This window comes from Anguilla anguilla, chromosome 3, assembly GCF_013347855.1.
Source record: "Anguilla anguilla isolate fAngAng1 chromosome 3, fAngAng1.pri, whole genome shotgun sequence".
Lineage (NCBI taxonomy): Eukaryota > Metazoa > Chordata > Actinopteri > Anguilliformes > Anguillidae > Anguilla > Anguilla anguilla.
The window spans coordinates 44,992,388-45,015,389 of record NC_049203.1 but is presented as its reverse complement, the minus strand read 5'-3'; the positions used below and the strand labels follow the sequence as shown (position 1 = coordinate 45,015,389).

The 23,002-nt window shown below is 39.1% G+C and overlaps 2 long non-coding RNA genes across 2 annotated transcripts; one reads left to right on the top strand and one right to left on the bottom strand.

Annotated features, from left to right (window-relative positions):
• Positions 1-3,468: 3,468 nt before the first annotated feature.
• LOC118222881 lies at positions 3,469-20,843 on the bottom strand. The gene is made up of 3 exons (XR_004764349.1): positions 20,719-20,843; positions 20,277-20,422; positions 3,469-3,922 (listed from the first exon to the last, which is right to left on the bottom strand). It is a non-coding gene; the product is annotated as an uncharacterized LOC118222881 (long non-coding RNA).
• Positions 16,257-20,988, top strand: LOC118222880. The gene is made up of 3 exons (XR_004764348.1): positions 16,257-16,420; positions 17,447-17,505; positions 20,732-20,988. It is a non-coding gene; the product is annotated as an uncharacterized LOC118222880 (long non-coding RNA).
• The last annotated feature ends 2,014 nt before the right edge of the window (positions 20,989-23,002 follow it).

The window sequence follows — 23,002 nt, the reverse complement described above, 5'->3', positions numbered from 1 at the left end:
GCAGAGTAGCACAATGATCTCCTTACCACCGACTCTGTTCTACGAGGCAGTGATCACCTGACCAGTGTCCTTTCAGAACCTCAGAACTCACCTTCCCTTCTCTCTAGCAGCTTCATTCTCAGCCTAACACAGAAGCGTCTGTTCTGTGTTGCCTCATCCCTGTTAATGATTGAGATTAACCAAGTCTAAATGTGTGGGCTGCATAGCAGCACTGTACCACATTTGAAAGATATTGCATCCTCCTGCAGTGAACTGAGGAGCCTGCCACAATCTAACATAGGCAGGAAATTATTATCTAGACAGACAGAAGGAGATCTGTTCAAGACAAGCCAACAGGATTGCATTCTGAGACTCTTCCAGCACGTCATATCTAGCATAGTGTACAAATGCAATGCACAAAGCCTGGCATGAATAACAAAAATATCAATACCAAAAAGAATAAGTAACATGGCTCCAGTTTCAAAGCAGACACTTAATATAAGGAGCTGCACTTACATTTAACCATAACAAACTAACTGCTGTTTTTGAGTGGAGTTGTGAAATACAGCTGAAACAAACCCCAGCAATTGTTTTGTTTGGAATATACAGTACGTCTAATGTCGGAATTGAATTCATAATTCATAAAGAAAAATGCAGCCTGCACAACAGCCCAAGTACTCCCACACCCCGCAGCCCGTGTACACCCACAGCCTGCACTGTGCTTTTTTCCTTCAACCCTCACCTCCCCCACCCCCCACCCCCCATTGGCTCCTCACTTCGGGAACCACTGGCCTATACAATGTAGACAGTGCTTTGTTATGCTTCTGTATAGATGAGAAATATGCCTTGTTCTGTAAGTGCTCCGAATGCACAAAGCTAAGCAAACATATTCTGGCTATAATATATGGTCTACGGGCAACACACATCAGCCTAAAGTGTTTTCTTTGGCTTTATGATTTGTAGGTGATATGCGGTTGAAAATCAGTAAAAACATCAAGACGAATCTTGAATGTGAAGTCAAACAAGAGGTGTATGAGTTGACTGTCATAGAAACAACACATACGGAACTTTGAGGGGAAGTTCACTAAGGTTGCAACAAATTGTACATACAGTACAGTGTGTTCTGTGAAAGGCAACATCTGTCTGTAAGATAAAATAGTTTCTGTTACAAAGGCAATGATTTATTGTGCTTTATTTTATATTATTGTTATTAGTAGTAGTAGTAGTAGTAGCTGTAGCAGTAGTAATAGTAGTACTAGTATTCACCTTAATTTAGAATTTTAGCATATTCTATAAATTATGTTGTCAAACAAAATATCATAAGAGATGTACTGCACACAGGGAATGTACTTCATAGAATCCTATAACCATTTCAGTGGATGCAATCCATTTTAACAACATCGGTGTCTTCACACTGGGTAGCTTTTTTGAACAATTTGCTATGAGAGGTATATTAGTGTACTGATATGAAGGGCAAAACATTCTGGATGGAGATGTATTGGGTGTTATTACTCATGTTTCCATTAATGTCTACTAAAACCTGTTGGGAGAGAATGAAGAGCACTGAGAGATGTGCTGATTCAGAGCCTGCTGATAAAAATATGATTCTCTCATTGTGGATTGGCATAGCTGTTTATTAGTTTTAATCATTACTATATGCTGTTGCTGCTGCCATTTGTATATAATTTACTTTGGTATGAATGTATTGATTGAAAACTATGTTATACAACATTTCATACAGATATGTTATACAGAGAAGAGAACAATGAAATTGACTGACATGGTGCTAAAAGATATCATTACCCTACCATGCTGTCTCCATTTCCCCTGCAGCTTGGTTGGCTCAGAAGATCAGACATGACAGGACCTTGGAGTGCTCAGGACAGATATCCCCCCCACTGTTTTCCCCTGTATTACTGAACCTGGATATAAATGAGAGAACAAGTATGGCAAATGCTACAGAGATCAATTAGTTAACTCATCAAAAAAATGGCAGTGAGATGTGTCAAGGAGAGTCCAGGTGCATAATGCAGAATGATTCATTCCTTGTGAGAAAACCATTTAAGTGACCCGCCTTACTCAATCAATGAATTTAATGTCATAGAAGCTATACTTAGCTCATGTTCAGCTCAGCAAGCACCTTAGTGTTTTCTTTGATGAGCATAAAAATCTTTGCCTTTCCCTTTCTACTTCCATATTCTGGATTTCTCCTTCAAAAAATTAAACACAATGAGTGATAGAATGTACCAGTCCTGCAGAACTACTAGTTCATGTAATGGCAGATAATATGGCTCCTTGACATGAATTTGCTCATTGTCGACATATTTAAACTCAATAGATAATGACAGGCTATAGGAACTGCTGGATACAAAACCACCATTGTGGGCACAAAGTAACAATAAAAGGGAAATTATAATTATTTCAGTTTTAGTAGCAGTCATAAAACATCATAGGATGCAATTTCTACAACTTCTGTCCCAAATACCAACATATACAACATGTATCAACGTGAGAGTGTATGTGTGTGGTGTGTGCGAGCGTGCATGCGTGCTTGAGTGTGTGTGTGGCATGTTTGCCAAACTGTGTAAGGTTATAAAGTTTAATAAACTGTTTTTAAAAATTAATTCAGAGTGAATTAATTTCATTTTGCTCATATGCTGAAATAAAGTTGTTACTGAGTTCTTTCAGATTCTCTCAACAGGAGCTCAACTGTATGTCAGTGGGATAGCAGTCTTCTGTTCATAATTTTCAGTCTGAATAAATGCCATAGTAATTGAACTAGTTGCCTTGTGTGGCACCCCTATGGATCAGAAAACTCTCACAATTTATCACAGTCTAATCTGAATCAAATGACTTGATTCTGTGAAAAAGAGCCAAATTGCCTGTCTCTGCCATGGATCAGCCTGTTTTGGTTCACAGAGGTCTCTACCACTGCAAATCCAGCTGTTTTTATGTCATCCCAAAAAAGAAACTCAGGTTGAAAAATAAGGCAAAAATATTAGTTTTTACTTGTGTCTGCACAGGAAACAATGTATCTATATCACCAACAAATCTATATCACCTTTTAATTAATTAATTAGTTTGTCACCTTAAGTGGACAAGATATTGGCATGACTATTTATTTAGCATGAGAGACTAATGGACTGAAAGACAAATAAATAATAAATACTCATAACAAATAGCTTTATTTTCAGTGTACAAGCACATAATAGGTACAATATGAAGTGTAACAGATTATCAAGAAGACAACTAGGCCCCACAAGACATGAAATGTGGAAATGCATATTTATGGTTAGTTATTTACTGCTTGTCATTCATGCACACTGGAACAAAATGCTTCATTGAATAAAACTAAAACTTTACTTCAATTTGTTTTATACCTATTTTTTTAGGTTTTCTCAACTGGAATTTTTAGGTTAATTCATATGAACCAAAAAAAATTCAATTGAGAAAGAAATTTTGAGAAAATTTATCCAATGAAACATTTACTTCAGTGTACAGTATGGTCTTCTATGCCCCACTCAGTGATATCAGTATTATGAGTGGCAGGTAGAGCACAAAAGTGAGAAGCATTTTCGTAAGCACGTTCTCCTCTTCCTTTAATCCACAGAGTTGGAGGCAGCTGTCGACTGCAGATGGCTACCATGACAAGACGTGTGGGTCAATCATTTAGCAAGAGCCCCACAGTTCCCAGCCGATGGACCTGCAGCCACAGTCTTATTTATTGCATTTCATGGCCGGAGGAGGGTTTCAGAAGTCGAACCCTGATGTGAGTTAACATCTCACATATGGCAGATTAACAGCGCTTCAACAAGTCAGTCTGTCTTATACGGGAGGAGCAAGGTTAATCGCTTTAAGAAATTACTTGCAGTTGGACAGCACAAAAGCCTGTCTGTTCATTAGCTCCGAGTGAAACAGGCAGGTTTCCTTCAGGCCAATTTCACTGCAAAAGAAACCAAGCATGAAGATGGATGTTAAAGCCAGACCAAATGCACAGAGCCCTTTAGATCATATCCTATTATCTGTCAGGATTTGAACCGATTGGGATCTAAGTGTAATTTTCCAACGCTGCCTATCCAGGGGACATCTAATTCTCTAACAGTCCTATTGCACACCCTTGACAAACAGGAAGATCAATATCCATAGCAGGGTGGGATAGGAGATTTTATTTAGTCCCATAATTTAAACATCAACAGAAATTAAGCTTACATGAATCAGACCAAACATGACTCACAAAACATAAGCCATGAAGATTAAATTATGAAAGAACACTATATTATTCTTTTGCCAGTGTAATAAGTTGTGTGATATATGTACATCCCTTAACAATTGGTTTTTAAATAGCCTATGTGGTTATTTACCATTGTAATCATGTCATTGCATTACATTATTGATTCATAGATTCATGTAATCATCTTTGATTTATAATATTTATGTGTTTTGGCTATTCGGGGGGAATCCGCAAAAGGATCGTGGTGCTTTCCCGCCTGTCAAACTGTCACTGTACCAGAAAACAGTACATTTCACAAACCATCTGCAATGAGTGTAAAGTATAAACAATTGCACCACAGGCACATGAGTGACAGTCATGCCTGTTTACATTGTGTTATCTACATAATCGTCACAATTTAAAAAGTATGACTCGCAGTAAGCAATGTGTAAACCTTTCAGTGACCACGGCACTGTCATTGTCTCAAGAAGTAAACACCACTAACATGTTAGGCATGCAAGAGAGCAGATCCCCAATACTAGAATTGCTTTATGACAAAGGTGACATTGAACCTGCTGCCTGTAATCTATTCCCGCTATAATTTAAGTAGGCTATTTATTTGTATGGAGACAAGTATTTAGAGCTACTCACATAACAATGTTATTTTCATATAAATTGCTCATTTAAAATTGTCCAATTCTATGAGTTGAGAGAGTGCATTGTTCCAAGAAATACCAAAAAGTCCTGCACCGTTATGTTTGTGCCAAATGAAAATGAATCCCTTTCAAAATGAGTTTTCTTCACATCTGCTCCCTCCTGTCAAGCAACACCTTCAGTACTGGCATTATGCACAACTGAGTTCCACATCTGAGACCTTTCCATTGTAGTTCAATTTCTCAAATTTAGTCTTGGCTAGTGAGTATTGTCTGACATCACCAAGATCTCCAGCTCCTGTTCAGAAAACTTGTCTTCCTCCCTGACCTTTTCTTATCTTGTTTCCACATTTTTGGTTTTGTGTTTCTGTACTATCACTACACAGTAAAATGACCAGTATTAAAACAACTTTTACAGAGTACATATGGTCCCAATATGGTCCAAAGTTTAGTATATTTACTCTATTTTAATGAACACTTTTTAGCTGCGACCGGCAGCAGCCACAGTTTTCGCCCCAGGAAGCTGAAATTTGGCATGGATGTTGGTCATGACCGAAGGTAGAGTTGAGTAACTTTCAAGGCCGATTGACCAAGAGGGGGCGTGGCAATGGGCGTGGGAGTGGATTCACAGATTTACACAAGATTTTGTGGAATGGTTGGTCATGAGCCAAAGAAGAGGTCATGTGTTTGTGTGACGGTGTGTGCGTGGATGCATGCACACATGGATGCATGCACTTGTGCGGTCACAGCTATTGCGGATTTGCGCTTGTTACTGTATATCTGTGCTGGCTATTTGGGTGTGAGTGCATGATTACTTGATTTGTAATGGTAAATGGTGAATGGACTGCATTTATATAGCGCTTTTATCCAAAGCGCTTTACAATGGATGCCTCTCATTCGCCAGAGCAGTTAGGGGTTAGGAGTTAGGTGTCTTGCTCAAGGACACTTCGACATGCCCAGGGCGGGGTTTGAACCGGCAACCCTCCGACTACCAGACAATCGGTCTTACCTTCTGAGCTACGTCGCCCCGTCGTATACGTCGTATCAATATTTCAGTGAATAAACTGTTCATACAGCATGTATAGCATTCAGAGCTGTTTTACAATAACCAGTACAAACTGCTGTGTATTTTTTAGGTGAATCTACCCCTCAGTGTACCTAGGTGTTACTTGACAAAGCTTACTTCTGAAGGCTTACCTCTACTTGACCTTAAACACAAATATTTTAAAAAAGAATGCAACTGCAAACATGATGCATTTTATTTTGTTTAGTTGTGAACATTAATTAGAACTTGTTTGGTCCCATTAAATCCTGGGAAAGAGGTTTTGCATTAACTTGAGCAGATAACCAATCTCAGCCTGTGAATAGAATTGTAAAAGCGAATCACTGCATAGTATATGTCACTCAAAAAAGGTTTTATATTTTTTTTATAAAAATAAGTTTTAACTTCCGTTTCTCTCCTTCCTCTCTTTTCCTCAAGCTTTATTTTCTTTGCTCTTCTTCAACCACCACCTATCATTAAGTTGATGAAATACTGTCAGTAAGAAACATTGACACGTTGAGACACTATTTGTTGTTAAAGGAGTACCATGGTGGTTGAACGTGACACTTCCCAGTTGTCTTCAGGCAACAACAAAACGAATGTGCATAATTTTTTTATTCTTCAGTCATTTCAATGTACTTAAAAACGTATTTTTCTAAGCCTAAATTTCCCACGATAAAAATTCACCCGAACCGTCTGGGCGTGGTAATGAGAACTGTCAGTTAGCTATGATTGACAGACCGTGCCCCGTTACCATAGCTACTCCCATGATACGCGCTCTCTTTGGGAGACTGAATTTTCACAAGCTAGCTAGCTTAGTAGGCCTAGTATATCAAGTATCGGTAGATAGCTAAGGTAAGGATGTTGACTTATATCCAATTATAATTTTTGCTATCTAGCTAGCCAAGTTAAGATAAAAGCACAACTATAACGTCCTCATAAAAGCAAACTAGCAAGCTAACGTTATCGATAACATTGCCTTATGAAAGCAAACCTCCTAGCTAGCTAACGTTAGCTAGCTAGCTAAATGAATATAACCAGAAATAATCTAAAGGCACTCTAATTTAAGTGAACCTAACGTTAGTCAAATATTTGCATTGTCTGAACAGCAGAACGGTGTGTCCTGTCAGATTTCTTTACGGGGCGTGGAAATGGGAGTGGTTACTGTATTCGTGACGTAGCAAAATGACAACTTTCTCAACCGGTTGAAAATAGGACGATGAATTTAAAACGCATATTTCTCCAAAAATACAGAACGGACATATTTAATACTTTGCTCATTGTGTTTCTTCAATGCCTCTTGTGCAAATAGCACATAAAACCGAGAAAGTGTGAAAATCACCATGGTACTCCTTTAAATTAATATATCTAATGCACCGAAAAATACCGAATGCAGATATATCCAGTTATTAGGCTTAAACAGAAACCTTCTATTCTTCCCCCAGATTTGGTAAAAATATATAAGAGGGAAGTCAAACTGGAACCCAGAAAAGGCTGGCATTTGAATGAACCTGCAGGCTGAGACTCATCACTGGACTTCAAAGAACCCAGAGCCGTGTGCTAAAACAATAAGTTACTCGGACCTCCTCGGGATGAGCAGGCCATTGGGCCTCTGGAATGTTGCCATCTGGACACAACTAAGATAAGGGGAACTGGTCTCTTTGTCTATGGTTGTGGGGGTGTGTGTTGGGGTCATTAAGATCACCCGGCCTCTGGCAAGATGGTGGGGCAACTGCGCTTAACAGTACCACAGTGCCCTTATGTGGGCCCCTCTGCCATTACGCTTTTTATTTCTTTTCTGGATCTGGACTTTAAACCATCTGTTTATCCTATTTACAAACCCCGGAAAACCTTACAAACCATGCACATGTTTTCATTGTATTATTGTATTATGCCTTATGTAATAATAACATGGATTGCATGTAAAATGGTTAAACAAAAGGGTATTTTCATGACAACTGCACCATAATATTACATCCACTTGACATGTTTGGTATGGAAGTATTCAGTGAAATTCAAGCAATTGAATGAAATATGTTTCATACCAAATAGAATTTAATAAAACATAGTTACAGAAACTCAGGAAAAAACTAACACAATGGAATGTCCTCTCTGGTAATCATCTCCTTTTCCCCATTTCCCCACTAATTGTTCTAACAGCAGCCTCCAAATGGTGGGGGCCGAAATTCGAGATTTATGATTCGGCCAGGTTAATTTATGGTAATGCCGCCTAGACCAAACGCGGGATTTGGCTTAAAAGGAAGGGAGACAAAGCAATCGAGGAAGATCGTAATCGACTTCCCACAGTGCACATACTATGTGCTCTGTGTGTAGACAGACAGGGAAGATCGTAAACGACTTCCCCACGTTGCACATACTCTGTGTTCTGTGTGTAGATAGACAAGGAAGATCGTAATCGACTTCCCGCATTGCACATACTCTGTGCTCTGTGTGTAGCTAGACAAGGAAGATCGCAACCGACTTCCCACACTGCGCAGACTCTGTGATTTTCGTGTGTAGCTAAACAGGCTGGGTAAGAACTTTTTACTCTATATTTATGTTTCAAAATCTTCCATATTTTAAATTGATTGCCAATTTGAAGCTAATGACCTACCTGCCTGTTAAATAAATTCTTCTTATTTTTAACTTGCGTGGTCTTCATGACTCTAATTCATTTTATCTTCTTTTCAGCCGAAATTCCGATTACATACTCAGGGGGACGATTATGACTAGGACCTACTGATCAGGGGTCTAGTACAGCGAACGTCTTTAATGGGGTTTTCAAGTTAGATAGGCGACCACGATCTGCCCGCTAACGGGATTGGTGGTATTGGTTCTGGTGTTTTGGCTTAAGAGGACCCATGGGCGTTATACGCCGGTTCTTGTCAAATTCGCCTGAAGGAGCCCGATAGATACGCACCGTCCTGGGCTCATAACTATCGATGCACTATCCATGCAAGGAAGGCATGTATTATGGTGGTCAGCCTCCTACCCTCTGGATTCTTCACCTAACTGAGATTTAACAATAGTGCTAAACCCGGGAGCATATATTGAGGAATGATGGCACAAGATAGAGTCGAGTGTAACCACTCCCAAGTTCCACGTATAGTTAAACCCAAATTTTAAATTATAATTCAATATGGAGTCAGATCATCACGAGGGTAAAACCTAGTAACTGTTACGCTTACTTGTTGTGGTCATGGATATATTTGATGTGTTGTTCCGCGCATTTGTGAATATTCTGATGCTCCCATTGGAATATTGACAGTCCGGCGACAGATCAGATATATCTCTGATGACAGCATAGCCCCGTTTGCGAACGGAGAGTAACCAGAATGCTACTGATCCATTTCAGGCTAGTTTTAAGCGGGATATGAAGCAACGCCTTCATATCTAACCCGTGGCAACGGAACCAGTGCATTCTTAATTATAATTGTGACTTTACGAACAGAGGAAAAATAACTAACATCTCCGGTTTTGAATCACACCAGCCAAGGGAAAACACGTGGTGCCTTCCCCTCCAGCTACAAACCCTCATTGGTCTAGCTGTGAGGTGTTTACAAATATTTTTGTAATGGAAGCTTTAGCAGAATTTCAGGAATATTTTCAATATTTTAAGGTCTAGGTCACATGTTGGACAGTGAGGGAGTCCACCCATCCCAGGACAACGTCAGAGCCATTCAGGATGCACCCGCACCTGCCAATACAAACAGCTGAGGGCCTTCCTGGGTCTCCTAAATAACTCTGGGAGGTTTATGCCCTGCCAGGACACAGTGCTGGAGCCACTCTATGGTCTGCTGAGAGACGACACCATCCGGCAATGGGGAGAAAGGAGAAGGGTGTATTTGACAAATGCAAAGCGATACTAACAAGCGACCAAATATTAGCTCAGTATGACCCAAAGTTGCCACTCATGTTATGTGAAGCATACAGCATTGAAGCAGTCATCCAGCACACAATACCAAATGGTGAGGAACATTCAATCATGCATGCACCCTAGATTTGGTCTCCAGCTGAGGTGTCGTACATTCAGATAGAGAAAGAAGTTTTAGGGCTGATTAATGGTGTGAAAAAGTCATTTACCCTATTGACTGATCATAAGCTATTATTGATATTGTTTGGTGAGCACAAACGGCTACCTGCAGGAAACTCCACTTAACACCACAGGAGTTGCACAAGTGACTCGCATGGACAGGGAGTTATCATGGGTCTACCGGCACATCATGGTGAGCTGGCCAGAGCTGACATGAACTTAAAAGGGTTCTATGCAAGGAGACATGAACTGTCAGTTGAGCGTGGGTGTGTCCTCTGGGGTACCAGGGTAATTGTTCCAACTAAGCTGAGAAGTGCGATGCTGAAGGAAATCCATACAGGGTATCAAGGCATTGTTAAAATGAAACCACTGGCTCGCGAGTATGTCTGGGGGCCAAAACTTGACTCTGACATTGAGCAGATCTGCAAACAATGTGGAACATGTCAGGTGGAGCAGAAAATGGCAGGTCAAGTATCACTGCAGCCGTGGGAGTTTCCGGGTGAGTGCTGGAAATGTTCTCGTATCGAAGTCACAGTGCCATTTTTCAACAACATGCCCATGATCGCTGTTGACACACATTATGAGTGGCTAGAAATATTTTGCTTACCAGCCGAGGGGTCATGCTCCCTCTGACACATCACAGGAGGTCACCGACCCTCAAGTCGGCAAACACCACAGCCAGAAGTCCAGGACTGACAATACTCAGGACCTGGGCAACACTGTTTAACCACTAAAGCCCCCTGCCCCCGTGAGATAATTTATGGATGTTTGGATATGACTAAAAGGCAAGTGTAATGACATCCAAAATGAAATTTCTCCTCATTAAAATTTGTTCATGGTCCAGCGCTTGAATATAAAACAATCAAATACATATTTGTTATAACCAATTCCTCAAGTAGCATAATTAGGCCACACATTTGAATATGATGTATGTCAAATTGAAAATGATACACCATATTCTGTATTACAATAATTATTCTATTGCTTTACTTTTAAAACGCAAGAAACCTGAGTGGATGAATAATCAGTTGGGAAATGCACAAAAATTAAGCTAAGCATCACTTTAATGAGACCCTTATGGTGGCCCTGAAGTGCAATTGTGCTGTTTTTAAAAAGGTGCTGTTGCTTCAAAAAAGTTACTGTTATTTCATATAGAAAGTTTATTCCGCAGGAAAAATAAGAAAACCGGGAGCGGAACATCTCTCTGAAGCAGATTTCTTCTCTAGGGAAAACTACTGAGCAGTTGTTGGAAAAGGGGCAGATGTATCAGCTACCCTCAAGCTACTGGACAGAAAAAAATTGGCAGTTACTTTGATATGCTGTAAATTGCTTCATCTCAAGCTGATTTATGTATAAGTACACTGGACATTACTGGCTTTCTTCTCAAGACCTGTAAATCCCTCAAGCACTGAAAGCCATGTTTATGAATCTCTTACATGCATTAGGCTACCCGTAACACTTTACTACTCTTTGATTTCCTTTCATAAAAGAGGTGAGCATTAGCTGATCCTGTTTGAGACGTACCAATCCTCAAGTGTCAGTTTAATGTCATGAATTATAAACATCATCAGCTCCAGAGAATGTTCTGCTAGAACAAAAACTGCTGAGGACATTAAACATTTTTAAATAATGCGATTGTATTTTAGGGGCCAAAATGTAATAGCATAATTTTAGTTCCTAAATATGCAATCATAATGTTACTCTTTTTTATATATTTTATATTGGTACTAACAATGGAGCTACAGGTAAGTACTGAAATAAATGAAACACTAGAATAAATGTGGGATACAAATATATATTGAAACCAGGTGCTTTGATACAGGTGTGGTTTCTCAGTTAATTAAGCAGTTGACATCCCTGTAAGCTCACAGTTGTGTATAAAACTGTGAACAGGCTTGGCCCGGTTGCATACTATGCTGGCTATCATGGCTTGAATAAGAGATTTCAGATTTATTTGATGGTTATTGGGGCACGTTTGGCTGGAGCTTCAGTGACTTAAGACTGCTGAACCTGCTGATATATCACAAGGAACAGTGTCTAAGGTGATATTGGCCCTGAAGTCATTTGAGGGAAAGACATCATCTCCTAGAGGAAACTTTGATCGAAAGTACACGCTGTTCGATATCGGTACATTGGTGTAAGGTACAACAGACAAGTAACAAGTAATTGACTGCAAACATCAATCTAGCCAGTGAGCAGACAGTTTAATCAAGAGCAGTCTGTCAAGAACATTTCTGAGTGGAATACTATGGCTGGCATTTCCTTCATTGTATTTTTATTAATTTATTCATTTTAGTTACCCTTATCTCTTATCATTGCACAAGTAAGTATGCAAGCAGTTTGCTTATACAGGGTAACTGTAATCATTTCTGACATTTTGTTAAACTTTTTTTGTCCTGTATTTCACAACATTTGCTTAATCAGTCATTTTAAAAGGTGTAAAGAATGCAGGGAATTCTCTGAGCAGAAGACTTTGAAAATATGACCTTCTCTCTCTTCCGCAATCTGGCATCTACACTCTCCAGTAATAGACTGCTCTAGGCCATTTCCTCCCAGCAGACAGGTCAGAATATTTTGTTACTTCATTTAAGGTGAAGGTAAAACTTGAAAAAAGGACATGGGGAGGGTGATACCATAAAAGCCTACAATTTCCTATCAATATCAACAAAACAAGGTTATGTGAACATAATCCTCTATAAAATAAAATAAAAATCGATCTGTATACATGCCAGTAGGTCACAGGTTGTAATTTTATAGCTATGCAGCATCACACTGTTTTCAAAAACGATTTCTTATGGAATATGACTGACCAAAAGAGTATGCCTAGGATTTCCTAATCTGTCGAGAATTTCAAGAACAAATAACATTTGCATAGCTTAAATTGGATGAAAGTAACATTTTGGACATTTTGTTTTCCAAAAAAATATTTTGGAAATGATATGCATATTTGTGGCCTTGCCATGAACTAATTTGAGCAAATTCCATGTGCTTGCAAGTGTGTGAGTCTGAAAATGTGTGTGCACCTGTTTTTAAGGTTAGTTACCTTTCCTGAGCTAAAGTTAATTTGTTTCCTTTGGTTTGCTGTTTAATGACAGGCCATTGAGCTGTGCTGTGATAGCACTGAAGTGTGGCAATGTGCATGGTGCCTGTAATCCACCACCTGAGGCAAATGCTGAACTTGGCCCCCTGCCAGTGATGCTCCAAACGTGGCTCTCTATTCTTGCCCTTATTGAGGCAGTCAGAAATCACAGCTCTATTCATAAAGCATGAGCCATTCTTTCTATGAGGAAATCAGTAGCACACTCTGGATATAGATGCATTTTACAGTCAATGACTTTCTGCAAGTGATTAATTAAAATGATTTCATTGTAAACTAGGATTGCCGAAGAGACTCTTGATTTACAAAAAAACTGCATAGAAAATCACTGTTATATTTAGTTATAAATCACTGTGATATATATTTATAAATATGAAGGAATAATAAGGAATTATGTGACAATGCAGTAATCTTGAAAAAAGTTTAAATATAAAATTAAAAAATAAATAAATAAACCTAGTTTAAAGGAATTCAAATACATAAAAATTTCTTTGTGTTAGTAATTGTGCATTTCTAATGAAGACATTAGTATTTACAAGTAATATTGTTTTAGACAGCTATTTCCCGTAATTCATCCAATCATTCATCTTGTCTGCTATTTCCTTTCTTTAAACAACAGCAATGTTTCTATCAAAAAGTCTGCATTGCTGCCAGAAAATAAAGACAAGGGTCATAAAGAATGAAACAGTATGTGTACATAGTTTTTATTTCTGAAAAAGCCCCATTTTTGCATCTACCGAGATGGCAATAATTTCTACAACACATGCCTCTGGGCATGCTCTTTTCTACTTTGAGACATTACATTGCATTGCATTACACAATGTAAAAGAACACAAGTACTGTACATCACACCCACAGGAGTTACATGAGCCAGAATGACAGACCTGACCAAGAACACTCCAGGACCTGAGGGAATATACGTGCAACATAATGTTCTCTATTCAAAATAGTTTATTCAAGAACAGATATTCCTATGAATTCACTTTATTATTCCCTTATCGATATGTAATAGCATTTATCAAACTAAACTTTGCAACATATCTAGTACAGCTGTTATTTCCATTGTACCAATAGACTAGGTCGGACAATCTCAAACAAGGTTCTTATTAGTATAATATCCTCTAGAATAAACAATGACTCCATCACTTCAGACTACAGTGGACACTCGCAGAAAAACGACATCATTAATGAAGCAGGTCTCCCTCAATGCCAAGGGAGGCAGTTTGACAGCTGAAAGCCTTCAGTAGCTAAAATCCCTGCATGAATGCTTGTCTGTCAGACTTGAAGCAACTCCAGCTCGTCTCCATCAGCGGCCAGCTATCATCGGCTAGCTGTCATCCTTCCCATCTGAGTGGGTACAAACTGCAGAGACTAGATAGTGCCGCAGAGGAGCGGAAGCAGAATATTTATTGCCGTCTTATTTATGTACCTTAATTCTGCTGAGGTTGACAATTAAGGTAATTGAAGGCTTCTTTGCAGTATGGCACTTGGGGGAGGACAAGGATGAAAATCTGTTTCACCATCTCTCCTTGCTCTAACTCACAGCGAGCAGAGCACTGCTTGCGTGGGCAGCCCTGGCAAGAATTCACACTCAGATTCTGAAAGCGGGGGGGGAAAAAGACCATCAATCTAATGTACAGTCATTAATCCAAGGTTCCCAGTACTACACATAAAATAATTATTTAATTGATACCCTGCTCACTGCGTAATATTCTCCTCACTTTTTTCTGACCTATATTGCCAAGCCATTAAATCATTTCTATTTTTAGATTTTTTTTAGGTGTACTGTCAGGAGTTTTGACAGGAGATTGTATGACAAAATAAGGTGTAAATGTGTTCATTTTTCAGAAGTCTTTGAACTTCATGTGATGGAACTTTTATACATAGATATATTCTTGTGGACCTCTGGACTAACACAAGGTTCTCAGCTTCCCTGGTGTTAGAAGATAACGCCAGACAAGGATGACCTCAATTTTTTATGTTCATTTCTGACAAGGTCAAGTCAAGTAAAGCAGAGGATTACACACTATGAGCTATTAAACTGTTTGGAGAATGTCAATTAAGTATCAAAGGACTTCACAATGGAATTATTTAAATGGCACCCCATCTTTGAACCCGTGCAAATATGCTTCCCATTCCACAATGTTCCATTAAAATGATTACATGGAACAGCATTTGCTCAGCTTTGCTCAGAGTAAAAATAAACTGAATATGATGTGATGCTTGCTGTGAATGTAAATAGATAGATAGGTTTTTTTTTATTTTTTTTTAAGATACTCAGTTAAGTAGTCCTCTTTTCAACCAAACATGACTCAAGATTCAAAAACCCAGTGACTGAGTAGGACACCTTCAATGCACTTTCAGCGATCTTGAAAGGGGTTGTGCCAGCACCATGCTTTTTTGGCAGGTTGGTAACACAAAACAAGATCTTTTCATTGTTATGAATTTTATTTAAATTTATATCAGTTTGTTACATCTTTTACTTTTTTTGTCATTAATCTTGTTCATCTGTCAACCAATAAAGTTGTTCCTTTTAATTTTAATGGTACTGGTATTAGCAACAACCAGAACATTAGTATAAGATAAGATATACTTTATGCAACCCCGTGGGGTAATTTGTCCTCTGCATTTTGACCCATCCTAGTTACTCAGGAGCAGTGGGCAGCAACAGTGCAGCACCCAGGGACCAACTCCAGTTCTGAGGCCAGTGCCTTGGTCAAGGGCAACTGCAGGAGTGCGCCTAAGATGCATGTCTTTGAGTGTGGGAGGAAACCAGAGTACCCGGAGTAAACCCACAGGGAGAACATGCAAACTCCGCACAGAAAGGCCCCAAGCCGAGATTCGAACCCACGGCCTTCTTGCTGTGAGGCGACAGTGCTAACCACCGTGCCACCGTGTCCACCCCATTCAGTGGGTGTGCTAACAACAAACTATTGTTAGCACAACCACTGAACTCCAAATAGTTTTTTTAAATAAATCTGAATGGGGGTTTGAGCTGTATAATATAGACAGTGTTTGATTATTTCTTCTCAAATTCGTTATTTTGATTTTGTGGCTCACTCAGTTTGAGATACCATTGACTCGAGACTTGATTATAGGGCTATGTAAATCAGCTCTTGATCGCTGTCTTGGAAATTGCTGGTCATTGAGAGCAGCTGTGTTGCATTTCCTCTGGTCCAATGAGGGTGAGAGAACACCTTTCATGTTGGCATTAAAAGAGGTGGAAAGTAGTATATCAAGGTTGATGACTGGGTCATACATCTTTGAACCAAAGCCTATATCATGTTTGGGAGCATGCTACAGGACTGTGTGCGCCCACTGTGCAGTGCCTGAAACGGTCAACTATGCTATATTTGAATGTGCTGCTTATGTAGAGGAGAGGCTGTGACTGAGAAAGGCAGTTGAGGTAGCAGAGCTTGGTTTTAATATAATGGGGGTGCTGGGATGCTCAGCTGTTTTTGTTTTCAGTCAAGAGCTTATTTTATATCAGAAAGTAACACTATTATTTAACAGAATGTAGAGAATTCAGGATGGATGCGTTTTATAAGTAGCCTACTACAGACTTTGCTGTAGTAGGGTTTCTAGTAGTTCGTTCGTATCAACACTAGCAGGTCACCGTATGTGCCATTAAGGCAGTTACCCACCCTTAAAGAAGAGATCCAGATTGATTTCTTATCTTCCCATGAGTCTGCAGCTTTTATTTTTGCGTTCAACTATGCTGGGAAGCCTGGTTATTTTGAAGGTGTTGTGTTTTAAAAAACACATCTATGCTGTTTCACCTGCCCTAAGGCACTAGCGGTTAGCCTTGGCTGATCATTGCAAGTCTATATTACTTGTGTAAACGATTGTCACGCCCTGCAGGCTTTGTTTTGTTCATTTTATTAAAGTTAAGTTCTGAAATCCCTCCTCCTATCCAAACAATTTTTTATTTGCTATTCAATAGGAAAAAATGTGAATTATAAAGGGGAGGGAATAAGAACTCCCAATTTAGTTTTCTTAAACTGAAGAGGCATGAAGTTTATTGTATTTTTTTTGTGTTCCCTTGTTTTGTGAATTTGCTGAATGCCTGTCACAGTCCAGCAGGTGGAGCTGATTGAGGGCTTGATTGCCTGATGATGCAGATGCACACCTGTGTCCATCTCACAGACAAGTGGAAAAAGCCAAAAGAATTTCAAATGGCTTTTAGAGAATCCTTTTTAACTGAGATTCTTTTTAAGACCCTTTTTCTTTCCTTGTATTACAATTTGCAGCTACCATGTTTTGTTTTCTGTTTGTTTTGTGTTGGCACTTCTGTTGTAGGTTGCAAGTGGTCAGGCAGTTTCTGTTTTTTTTTTCTTGTTTTAACACATTTTTAGATAATTAGGCCAGAGTAGGAAGAAGTTTATTTTACTTTGCCCTGGTAGTGAAGTTTTAAAATTGTGCTTTCTTTTAGATGAAAAGTAGCCTAGCTGTGGTCTTTTGTGCCTGAACTCTCCTGTTGACCTACACATGGTAATGTGCTCTTTCTTTTTAGTTAATTTATTTAATATTAATGTTTGTAATCTTATCTTTGTTATTGTGTGTAGGGTTTGTGGCATTTGTGTTTCTGTTCATTGTAGTCCCTGGTTATTAGAACTCGGGCTGGCTTTTGGGATGTAACAATATTGACAAGGCATTTTAATGTAACTCAATTTTTATTATACAAGTTATTCATCCATTCCTATTATCAGTAGGGAAAATGAATCTATTTTGTGTGATTGTATGTTAGGCTGGCAGAAAGCCTCCCAGGCTACTCGGAAGAACACCCAGATACATGTTCATCAGTGACAGTGTGGTCAGTCAGTCAAGGCATTTGCCAAGTGCCATACCATTTTCATATAATATATAGCAGCACCCCTTCATTTTCACTGCACTTATTCCGGGGTGTGCAGTCTTTGTTTTGACCTTAAAATCAGCTATTTCTTCAGACCCAAGACTCCAGGTGAGATGAGTTAACTCTGTAATCAACAGCATTTATCAAGTGCTGAGTAACTATGTAAACCCAGCATGCCCTGCAGTTTTCCAGGACCACCGTGTCAGACCCTTGAGTTAACTTTAAATTATACTTTCAAGTATGAAAGTACTGTGGTGAAAGATGGTGAGCATAACAGATTTGTACTTTAATACAAACAAATACAGATTTAAATTATATATCCAGTCTGTAATGAGCATTCCTTTTATTTCAGCCAGGGATACAGTTTCTATCAATAGCTACGTAACTCCACCTGTACATTTTTTGGTGAGGTGAGGCCACACACACACACACACAATTGCATGGGTGCTAGTCAAGAACTAGTCTGTGTGTATGGACTGTCAACAATACGATACAAGACAGAATAGGCTGTACAGCATAAACCAGATCCAAGATTTTTCTTGTACGTGATCAAGTGGCAGCAGAAGAGTATCCATAGCATACATCAGTTATCTATACCTGCTTATCCTGGTCAGGGTGGCGGGGGGTGCTGGAGCCTATCCCAGTGTGAATTGCACGAGAGGCAGGAATACACCTTGGACAGGTTATCAATCTGTCACAGGGCACACATACTCATACCTATGGTATATCGTCTTTAAGGGCATGTTGGACAGCTTGCTGTGAATTTAGGTAGGCTAGATTAGCTCGCTAATGAGCTTGCTTTCTTATTCTGTTTTTGGTACTAGCTAAAGTTAGGTGTTAGAATTTCAGTTAAATTGGCTACTGAAATAACTTATTTAATATCAGTTGCTTGTTCTGTTATTGATTCTAAATTCATCTATCTGGGAGGGGAAATGTTCATACTTTTTTGTGGCACTTCACTCAAATGCACTGTGTTATAGGTTAGCAAGTGTTTGTTTTCTCTGGTGAGCTCTGTAATCACAAAGTGAACTTGCACCACTATAAAGGAAAAATGTTTGCCTTTAATTTAGTTGCACTTTAAATTTAAGGATAACTGTTAACTGAATCCAGTGCATCCACTGTGTCTGGTCCTGGCACCTTCTCATTTGTCAGATTCCTACTTGTCAGTTGTTATTCTTCAACACAAATTCTGAAGTAAGTTTAGTAATTGATGTTCCAATTACACTTGCCAGTTCTCACTGTACAGGCACACCCCATTATTACCATGTTTCCCCATTCAGAAAAGACCGATTCAAGCAAATGATGGCACTAAATTTTACAGGACAAATGTATTACTGCTGTGAGTACTTAATTGACAAAAACCTCACATTTTTTCAATTATACAGGCATGCTCTGATGAGAAATTATGGGATCACCATTAATAGACAGCACACTATGGACTGAAAATGAAAAGTTGTCAACCAGCTAATGAAGCCAAAATGATACATTTTCATTTTATAATAGTGCACATTTTGATAAAAAAAAAATCAATGTGCAATATAGTTCATGATATATCGATGGAAAAAATGAATGTAAATGGGTTTCAAGACTCCAAGGTGCAAATAACTCAAATTTCTATTTAATGATTTTCTCATTTAAGACATAAGCTATATATGATAAGTTCCAGAACATTTAAGTGATTGTTATTAAAGGTAGCTTCCACACAGTTATGGTTTTTGATGTTAATGCAATAACCAAACAGGGAAACGGGAAAACAAATCTCCCACTGGAGGTTTTCTTCTCTAAGTGTCAGACTGCTAAGCAGCAGGCCAAACAATGAGGGGAAGGTTCACAAAAAATAGTCATTTGTGCCGTTTAGTATTTGCAGCTGTAGTGTAATTTTCTCGTCATTACCTTCTGATTCACTAAATTATTGGTTATTGGAGCTGTCTGTGTTTCTGTACAATGGAAAAACTCAAATTATAGCAGAAAATTACAGGGGCAGGTTCAATCTTGTCTTTCTTGTCAAGCATTATGTAACTGAGCTTATATGAATAATTCTGTCTCTTAACTTGAAGAGGGATACACTTTTATGGAAGACCTGCATTACTGCCAAGTTCCAGGTCATCTTGGGAAAAAAAATCCATGCTTTTTGCAAGTGGGCATCGGACATCCCCTGTATTGAGCGCAATTAGCATAAAAAATTGTTATTTTGACCCTGAAATTTATGTAGGTAACAATTTAAATATGCATGACCCAGATAGTGCACTGTTGTTGCAGACACTTTCCACCGACTGTGGGTGCATTGTTTTTTTGTTTTTTTTCTGGTACTTGCAATGGTTTACAGGTGCAGATACAAAAGAGTAACAATACTTTTTTGGACACCCCCCCCCCCCCCCCTTGATGTCAGTATAACCTCAAGTCCTTGTACCTGAAATGGGCCATACAGGGTTAGCTTATGACAATCCAAATGTGTTCAGGCTGTACTGCACTCCTTTTCCAGCATCTTCCTGATAGACACACTGTTCAGCAGGCTTGATATACCTCCTGGCCTAATGAGGTGATAGCATTCTGGACCTATGGGACAGGGGGAAAAGCAAGAAAAGGAGACATGGTACATTCATTCTGCCTCTCCTGAAGCTTGTTTCCCTAGATTTCTTTGAGAGAGATCTTTCTTTATCCTTGCTAACAATAACACCACAACTATCTCATTTTGAGCAATAAGCAGATTTTGGCCTGTTTCCATTAAGTTACCCTGATACCTCATATGGGTAAATTGTAACTACAGTTTACATACACACAGTTACATTGTACTTGGAACTAGAGTAAAAAATAAAAATAAAAACGAATGCAACATTTGAATGTTATACTACCTTGTGTATATAGATGCGGATGATGGATAGAACACATTCCCCTGGACTGTCTGCACCATGGTACCGTCATCAGTTTGTTCCAGGCTGAGAAAAAGACTGTCAGACTTGAGACTGGAGCTGAGAAGTGTTTCCCTGTTCTTGGAGGGTGCCCAAGTCCTTCTTTGTGCGCAACTGGCATAAGAAGTCCAAACCAAGTTTGGCACCCTGCCAGGTCCTAGAGGCAGAAATGCTGGCATTAGAGACTAGAATGTTAATGGGGGGTTTGTCTGTGTTCTGAAGAGACCTATCACGGAGTGTATCATTCTAATCATTTTTTTTAACACAATGAAAACAAAGGATTTGCAAACTTGCAAGAAATTAGGAAACAACACAAAACCTCCACAAAAGTTATCTGCAACCATTCAAAGTAGGGATGTTACATTCCATACTCACGTGGCGACACTGTGTCAAGCTTTCAAATCACTGCTGTTTCAAAGTACTACCCCGAGGCTTGCTTCAGATCATGTGACATGAGCTTCCTTATGTCACAGGTCATTTTTGGTGGTGTCTGATACCAACGGCTGCTCAACCATTACCTGATCATGTGTCCGTTCTGACAGATCTGGGATCAGACGTTCTTCACTCTCGTATGAACCTCTATTTGGGTGTACATGGAAAAATATGGAATTCCTGTGTATTTCTGCAAAACTTCTGATTCCAGATCAGCTCCTTCCTTTCTCACCCAAAATCTTCTAGATGTATATGGCTCATACATCCCACAATTTGTGGGTTTTTGTCAGAGGAGAGCCAGGAGTGCATTAGAAGACAGTCATTTGAGAGTGCGTTTGAGATTTTGTAGAGAGAGAGGCCTATTATTAATAATGGAAGGGGATCATTTCCAACAAGAGAACCCCTCAAAGGCACAGGTCATGATTTTCGCAGGGATCTGTCCTAAAAAAGGTATAACTCTTCTTAAATGATTTGCTACTTGCGGTAAACGCATCCCAATATTACAGCAGCACCATCGAATCATGACCATGTTTAAAAATGTTTGAGAAACGAATGAAGTTAGAAGTTCCCCACGTGCGTGAACGTGACCCGTGTATGTTGTTTTTTTTTTTAATTGTTGTGATACTTAAGCTACCTCAATGCCCAGCTACTTGTGTTCAGTTCAGTTCAATTTGTATAGGAGTAAAAAGAAATTCTGCCTTTATTGGTCAGATGTGTATCACACGGCCTCTCAGTACAGTTTATATATTGTTGATATATAAATACAGATATATACAAACCTGTGTGCATCCTGCATCAAGCAAAGTTAACCTACTGAGATTGGTTTCTCCTAACCAAGTAAAATACGCATTGTAGTGCTCTTGACACATTTGTTATGTAAAAGATGAGTGTTGCAGTAAAAAATGGGGCGAGCTGCAGGCACTCCAAGGTCACATTAATAAATGGCTCCCTACTATAAATAGGACACGTTGGAAGGCAAGGTTTAGGATGTTTATTATCAGAAGTATACTTTTTACATTTGTCCATCTATCTTTTATTCAACATGTATGAGATCTGTATGTGTATATAGAAACATATTGAGAGTGACACAGGCAGATGATCATTGCAAAATAATTCAGTTCTTGGATTAGTTTTCATGAGACTGTCCTACATCAGCGAGCAGTCCATCCTGGTCCATGCACTTGGGCTCTTCTGCAGACCAGGCACTGTGGCCAGTGGCTACTGAGCTGAAACAAGAGAGGCTGAAATCTTGCCTCATTATAATGTTTCCAGAATGTAAACAAGACAGGGTTCAATTTCATGAGATCTATTTTTTTTTTTAAATGCAAGCAAACTTCGCAAGATTTGTGGTTTCTGGTGAACAGTAAATATAGTAACAAGTTTGTGCAGAGCATAATTCGTTGTTTATGTTGTTGATGTTCCTTGAATAAAGGCACAGATATCAAAGAATATGTAGAAATTTAAGAAAATGTCTCTCTGTAGTATAAATTGTGTAATCTAAAGTTGACTAATTAGGTTTATCTATTGGTATTGATTAATTAGTAAAGTAAATGGTTGAGAGTAATAATTGTTTTGAAGCATTGGGTTTCAGCTACCCCTGTTTTCCTCTAGTTCTCATGTTATCTCTGAGCATTGCCGTGGTATCCATCATGGGCTCAATAGAATCCTGACTTTTCATCATGGTCCAGACCAGCGCCACACCATCTTTCCTTCTTTGGGATTTGGGATCGCACAGGTCCTCAGAATTACCAGAGGCTGTTTTATGGGGAGGTTAAGCTGAGCTGAATCACTCAAG